We start from the raw sequence: 7,382 nt of genomic DNA, 5'->3' as shown, positions 1-7,382 counted from the left end.
ACACACACACACACACACACACACACACACACACACACACACACACACACACACACACACACACACACACAACTAGTAATAGTTGCACAAAAAGTACAGTTTAGCGTGCTACAATGATTAAGAGCTGCATGGATTTTTGTGTCTATTGATCAAAGTGAGATGTGCTGTATGCCTGCATGCTCTGCTGTGATGCAGTTTAGTGTTTGATCTGTTCGTTTGCCTAGGGCAGAGATTTTGAACGGCCGCTATTAATCCAGCCTTCCCACATTCAAACCTCATCAAAACACTGTGGACAGCAGGAGAAAAGAACTCACACCCACTGTTGTGTCTTTTCACACAAAAGAAGAAGAAGTTGATTCTGACAAAGTTCATCTTTGTGGGATACAAAGCTTGAAGTGAAGAAAGTGAGTGGTGTTCAATGCATGGTGAGATAAAGACGAGGAGGAGTGAGAGTGGGGGGGGGGGCAGAATGAGCGATAGACTAAGGAAAAAGTGAGGAAGGAATGCAAAAAGCAGTGGGAGGAAGAGAAAGTAGAATCAAGAAGGAGTAGGATGAGGAGGGAAAGTAAAAGAAAAAAGAAATCTGGAAGCAGGGAGAAAAAAGGGGAGATCATCGGTCAAACTCTATAAAAAATAATCCAGCTTTTAGTGTTATCATGACGTGATCCAATCAGCCATGTGATACGATGAGTCAGACATGTGGCACACAGAGTCAGTGTTTGAGGAGGTGGTAGCAAAATACTGGTGACATCAAGTGAACAGACAAGACAGGATGTCCTGAAATATGCAAAGAGGACAAAAATCAACCTTTGTATTCTTGAATTATTCAATAATACAGTAATAATAATATTAAAAATGATAATAATTCAGCAATAGTCTTATGCAGTATAGTGCTTTTCTAGATACTCCAAGACACTTTCCAATTTTTTAATTAATTTTTTTACCTAACCTTTTTTAACTGGGTAGATCTCATTGAGATTAAAAAAAAAACTCTTTTTCAAGAGACCTGGCCAAGAACGGCAGCAGCACACAAACATTACAAAACTCAAAGCTACAAATATTAAACTACAATCAAATACATCATAAGCAAAAGAAAAACAAGAAACACCCCTAAAATAAGGTTAAAACCCACAAAATTAGTTAAAACATTTACAAGCAAATGTCGTGTGTACAGAAAGGCCATAAAAACATTAAAAGTGACCAGTCTTTCTGCAGTAGATTCCAGTCTGAGAAAGCAGCAAAGTGGAAGGAACTTTTGCCGTAATCAGTGTGAACCTTTGGTATTTTTAATAAAATGAACTCATCCAAGCACAAAAATGACCTGTGTTTTTTTTATTATTGATATAGGACAGGAGGTAAGGGGGGAGTAAACCCAAGATTGCTTTGTAAACAAGACTATAGCAATGAACAAATCTGCGGATGATAAGGCAGTCCATCTAACACTGGTACAGATGACAGTGACCAATAATAAGACCAATGATAAACACAAGGCTCCAAGATACACAGAGTTCAACAAATGCAACCAGTGAGAAGATGCATGCATATAAATAACATCTCCATAATCTAAAGTGGGTAAAAATGTGGCAGCAAAAAGATGTTTTCTAGTGTTTTTCTAGATGTTTTCATTTATTTTGGTGCATTATTTATTCAAGCACACATTCACACTGATAGTGGCAAACTACACTGTAGCCACAGCTGCCCTGGTGTACACTGAAGCAGGGCTGCCATGCAACAGCATCACAGGGCCCTTTGACCACCAGCACTCCTTATGGAGTCTTTATAGTTGATCAAGCTGTACAGGGAGTACATTTATAGACTAGAAGACAGACTTCCTTTGTGAAACCACTGTTCTACACATTTTCTTCAATTTTCTTGGCTCTTATTAAAGTTTAAGCAACTGTATTTTCTTTGTTTCAGCTTGGGAAAATGTTACCAACTGTTCTTGGCATGAATACACATGTAACTACACTTCCACAATACCTTTCTAATTAGTCACAATCAATCATCTTCAGGTCAGGGAGATGCCAAGTTTCCATGCAGGTGAAGTGAACAGAGACTCAGGAGGCAAAGATACAAATGGTGCGTAAATTCATTTACACTGTGTGAAGGAGATATCACTACTACTGAGAGTGGCCACAAACATAACCATAAGGTGGATAGGATGCTCCAGCAAAGGTCTGATGAGCGTGAAATATTTTTAAAGGTCCAGGAGTCATCAAGGAGAGAAGTAACGGCTGTGATGCATCAGTTGTCAGCAAATCAGGACAAAGCAGGACATGACGGTGACAGATGCCACAGTCATCATGTTAAAATAACATCAAGTTTCCATCTTGATTTAGGTAAAAAAATATTTTTTAATTAGTTCACTTTAGGGGAGGCACAGTGGACCAGTTAGTTATTGCTTCACAGTGAGAATTTCTCAGGTTTGCCCCCCTGACCTTTCAATGAAAAGTTTGCATGTTCTCCCTGTGCATAGGTGGGTTTTCTTCAGTGGCCTCACATTTCAACAATGCGTACACATACAAAGGTTGCATGCACCAGGTTCCATACATATTTTAGGATACATAAAAATGAATATTACACATAAATTCATGTAGATTTTGACAGGTGATGATCATGTAACCTCTTGCACAATGACTGCTGGAGCTACACATGACCTGGAAAGACTAGATGGGTAAAGAAAGTAGATGGCTGAATGTATAGAGTTCATTCAGGGTTTGGACAAAGACATGGTTTACATCTCCACCAGAGTGTTAAATTAATCAGCAAAGAACAGCTAGGAAATTAGGATTGCTTTATCATTTTAACATTAGCCTAAAACAAAACATACAGTATAGAACCAAACTGTTATTTTCCAGGTTCACTTCCACAGAACCATGGCAAGGAGGCAGGCTAAAGCTAACAGCCTATTTAGGGTTAGTGGTAGGCATCCTTGAAAACATCAACTCAGGTAACATCAACCAAGGTAACCAAAACTGAGTTGATCAAAAGGGTTGGCAAGGAAACAGCTGATAAAGCAGAGGTCAGAGAGCGGCACACAACTATTAAGTGGCTCAAATATTAAACAGAAAATGGACTAAACAAGACAAAAAGACAGTTTGTGTTAGACAAGTGGAGAGTCATCACATAACAGACACAAGAACAAACTGACAACTCAAGATGAACCGAGCTGATCGCCCACCAAAGTTTTCTCTCCAGTTTGTTACTGGAGTGCACACTGGGCTAGATTTTAATAATTTTAAATTATTTATTTATCGTGTCCTGATACATAAAATACTGAATAACATAAGTGAAAGAGGGTGGACTTTTTTCTAGATGACTAAAAATTCTCCATCTGCTCATAAATAGACTCTCTGAAACAAGAAAGTAAATGAATGCATCTCACCTCCTCTACATTACTCAGCTGAAAGCAGAACGTTTCAGAAATCTCATCAGAGCTTTTATGTCATCTACAGCTTTAGGTTTCAAGAGCCATCTACTTAATCATTAGATTTTCCCTGATGCTGCATTTCCGAAACACGCTCACACACAGGTTAGTATTTATATACAAGTGGGGACCGTGGATTGACTTCCATTCATTTTCTGGTAATTTTATAGTCTAACCCTGACCATTTACCCTAAAATTTACCTCACAGGTACCAACCTGACCCAAAAACTAACCTAAACTCAATTCACACCCTGGTCCTAAACCCAACCCCCAACCCACCAATGGCATTTCAACCAAATGGGGACTCGACTTTTGTCCCCAAATGCACCTGTTGTCCCCAAATGTAGGATTTTCGTCTCAAAATTGCCCCCAAATGTCACCAAAGCTGAACCCCCCCCCCCACACACACACACACGTCCTTGTACTTACATCATACTGAGGACTATGTATTGACTTCCTTTTTGTAACTGTATTTATGCTCAACCCAGAGATTTCCCCTAAAACTAAACATTATTAGTTTATTCCTCACACTAACCTGAACCAAAACAATTCCCACCACACCTCTAAACCTAACTAGTAGAGTGCAGTAGAACTGCATAAACAGTGAGGACCAGAACAAGGTCCTTACTTTGATAGTAACTATTTTGCAAGTGGTCCTCACTCTGTAGCAAAAACAAGAACACACTCACGCACACATCTTCATTCATATGCACACAAGATGTACGTAGATTATAAATGATGAAAGATTGTGTTTCCCACTCATGCACTTTTAGCATTAACAATAAAAATACCTGGCTCACTTTTTTCTTTAAATTTTAAATACAGAAAGACATTAAGTCTATTTTGAGTGTTGCCACTCAGGCTTTTAGAGTTCCTGTGATATTTCTGGGCTCAGCAGACAATATTCTACACTGAGTAAAACCTCTTTCACCTAGTTTGCTTTATTATTTTTTACTATCCAGATGTTCTATTTCACTTGCTGTCTTTCACTGAAACTCTACCTCCCACCATCACTTCACATTCATAATATCACATTTCTATCTGGCAGCATTATGTTGTGCTGTCTGTTGTTTTTCTTCCATTCATTTTTTTTACCGCTTTCTTTATTTATCCATCAGGCACAAACTACAGCCTAATTTATAGTCTCTTTTAGTTGAATCCTCTCTTTTGTTTAATTGTGTTGAGCTTTCATGAGTTTGCCAGTTTTCAGTCGCTCCTCTCACTGCAGATTCAGACACCACTTGTTAAGTGTGTCATAAGCACTGAAGCTCATTTACTATTCTGTAAGTTTATTCTGCTTCTTATTCTTACGTTCTGTGCTACAATTATACAGCAAAACCTGTGCCTCCATCAGAATAGGGTTCCAGAACTAGTGTGAACAATATGTTGTTGAATGAAAATAACTTTTTTGAAGAACCTCTTCATTAACAAAAATAGAACACTGGTGAAACGAGCTAAAGCGTAGACATACTTCACAATAAACACACCATTCAAACTCTTCACAGGTCACAGAAATTTGGACTTTATGCAACTAAACTGATGTTTTCATACCTTTGATGAATTTTACAGAATCCCAGTTAAGATGTTATTTTTGATTTTACTTTGTGTGTGTGTGTGTGTGTGTGTGTGTGTGTGTGTGTGTGTGTGTGTGTGTGTGTGTGTGTGTGTGTGTNGTGTGTGTGTGTGTGTGTGTGTGTGTGTGTGTGTGTGTGTGTGTGTTATCACTCCAGCCACTGCTTCTGTTTAAAGAAATGTTGTGATGTTTGGAGTTTATGTAAGTATAATATTATCACTGTACTGACAGACTGCAGTAGATCGCTGTAGGAGGCTAGCATAGATGCTACGAGTAAAGCCACAGTATAATAGGGTGAGAACAGATGTCCACTTTGCTTTGTGCTCATTGTAATTCTCTCTATTTAGGATTAGTAAAACTGTATAAAGATAAACAAATATTTTGCATAACTAACAGTTAAAAATATAAACAAAATATGATACAAGCAAAGCTTGTTCCTTGCAAATGTTTTCAATTAAAATTAAAAATGGGACATTTTAGTGAAGAGGAAAACTAGCTCACAGGGGTTGCAGTAATTTTTAGTTCACCCAAAGCCCTTTCTGTTGCTTCATGAATGAATTCATTCCTTTTGATTGATAGATTACTCATATCAAGTGTTTTTTTTTTTTTTGTAGGTAAAGTTTGTTTTACCAACCTGTTAAAATACACCAGAATGCAGGAAATGGTTTCTACTTCAATCCGAATTTTCTTATCTAAAAATAATCAACTTCTAAAGGATATCTGACCCAAAACTCTCAATAAATTGAAAATCTTTACTATGTTTCATTATGTTTCATTCCCCTTTCTTTTTTTTTTTTATCTCTGAGCCAGAAATCCCCCAAGATTTAGTGTCAGAAATGTGGTCACCCTGCGGTAAAAACAATAAGGTTTACTGCACCTGTTTAGCAACAGAAAGTTCAAAAATGGGAATTGGGTGCTCCAGTGTTGTTCTTTTACCTCCGATAAAATGTTTGAAGCAGATGTTAAGTCCACGGTTACACTTTTTTCCAATCAAATTCAACTCGTCTCATTCCCATTCAGCATCTTCAGAGATGGTTCATGCTAATAGTTAACGCTAACTATTTATGCAGAACATTGCATTATGTGAATTGCTTAGAATATGTCTTGGGCAAGAAGCTCAGTTACGGCCAGATCAAATTGAGTTTAATATGTGTAAAATTTTCAATTAGTGTCATTTTTAATCTGTTGGCTAATATAAATTAATCATGGTGCCCATCTTGAATTGTGATGACACCAAACATTAAACAGCTGTAGATGCTTATCCAATGATTACCTTTTGAGAGTTCAATAAAAATCCATCCTCAGAAACTTTGCAAAAATTCAGATTTTTGCAAATTGACACATTTACACACAGAAACAGACATGACTGCCCACCTTCCATGGTAGTGGGTAATAGTTTTTAATACAACTGAACAATAACTGAGAAACCATGTGAGCGTGAAGACATCACGAGTCATCAAGTGACGTCATCAAGATGAGGACATTGAATCTAAGAAATAATATACTGAACTCATTGAAATGTAAATATTACTCATGAAAAGAAAACAGTAAATAACCTCAATTCAATTCCTGATTAAAGGAAAAGCTTCAGATTTAAAAATGCACAAGGTGTCCTTTTGAGTATTTTTAACTGAGCTTGAAATTTACTTTCTGGCTGAAGTAAAACCAGTACATCTAAGGAAATGAGACAATATTATGCGCCTTGCTGCAGCTGCTGGAGTCACTCACATTTCAATTTACATATGAACAGCCCCTTAAATACCATCCAGACAATTCATGTGTGATTACCTGTTCTGCTGCTGCATTACTGAAAGCTTCTGCAGAAATGTGTCTCCATTCAGACAGAGAGGGAGAAGATAATGACCACATTTTCTTGTTTTCTTTTATGCAGCTCAGATGCTCATTAGTGTCGATATTCCAAAAATGAGTCCCTCTTGCAGTAGGTTAGTGTAAGAGAAAATGAGATGCAAGCATCGCAGGGCTGGAGAGATACAGGATTGAAGAAAATTGTCAAATAATTAGTGTACTGTGTTTGTCAATCAGGACACCAAAATCTTTTACTGAATATGAATAAGCACAATTAATATAATTTATCCACAGCGTAAGCACTGAAGCCCTCTTATTACTCTCTGTTTGATATTTTATTTCTGTAACAGTTTTTTTAAAATCTCTTGAAGCTACATAAAATCACATAAAATACATCAGAAGCTGTGATTCCATCATTACTGTTCAACATCATACAATGTACCTGAATGTACTAGGATGTCTGGGAGCAGTATATTGTACAAAATGGGTTTTTACGGCACTTTCTAGACTGTGAGTTTATACCAGGCTATTAAAAATACATAAAAAAGTCAAATGAAATGATGATAATAATTGTAT

This window comes from Austrofundulus limnaeus, unplaced genomic scaffold (genome assembly GCF_001266775.1).
Source record: "Austrofundulus limnaeus strain Quisiro unplaced genomic scaffold, Austrofundulus_limnaeus-1.0 Scaffold211, whole genome shotgun sequence".
NCBI lineage: Eukaryota > Metazoa > Chordata > Actinopteri > Cyprinodontiformes > Rivulidae > Austrofundulus > Austrofundulus limnaeus.
The sequence above is the reverse complement of the archived record's forward strand: the minus strand, read 5'-3'. Positions refer to the sequence as shown.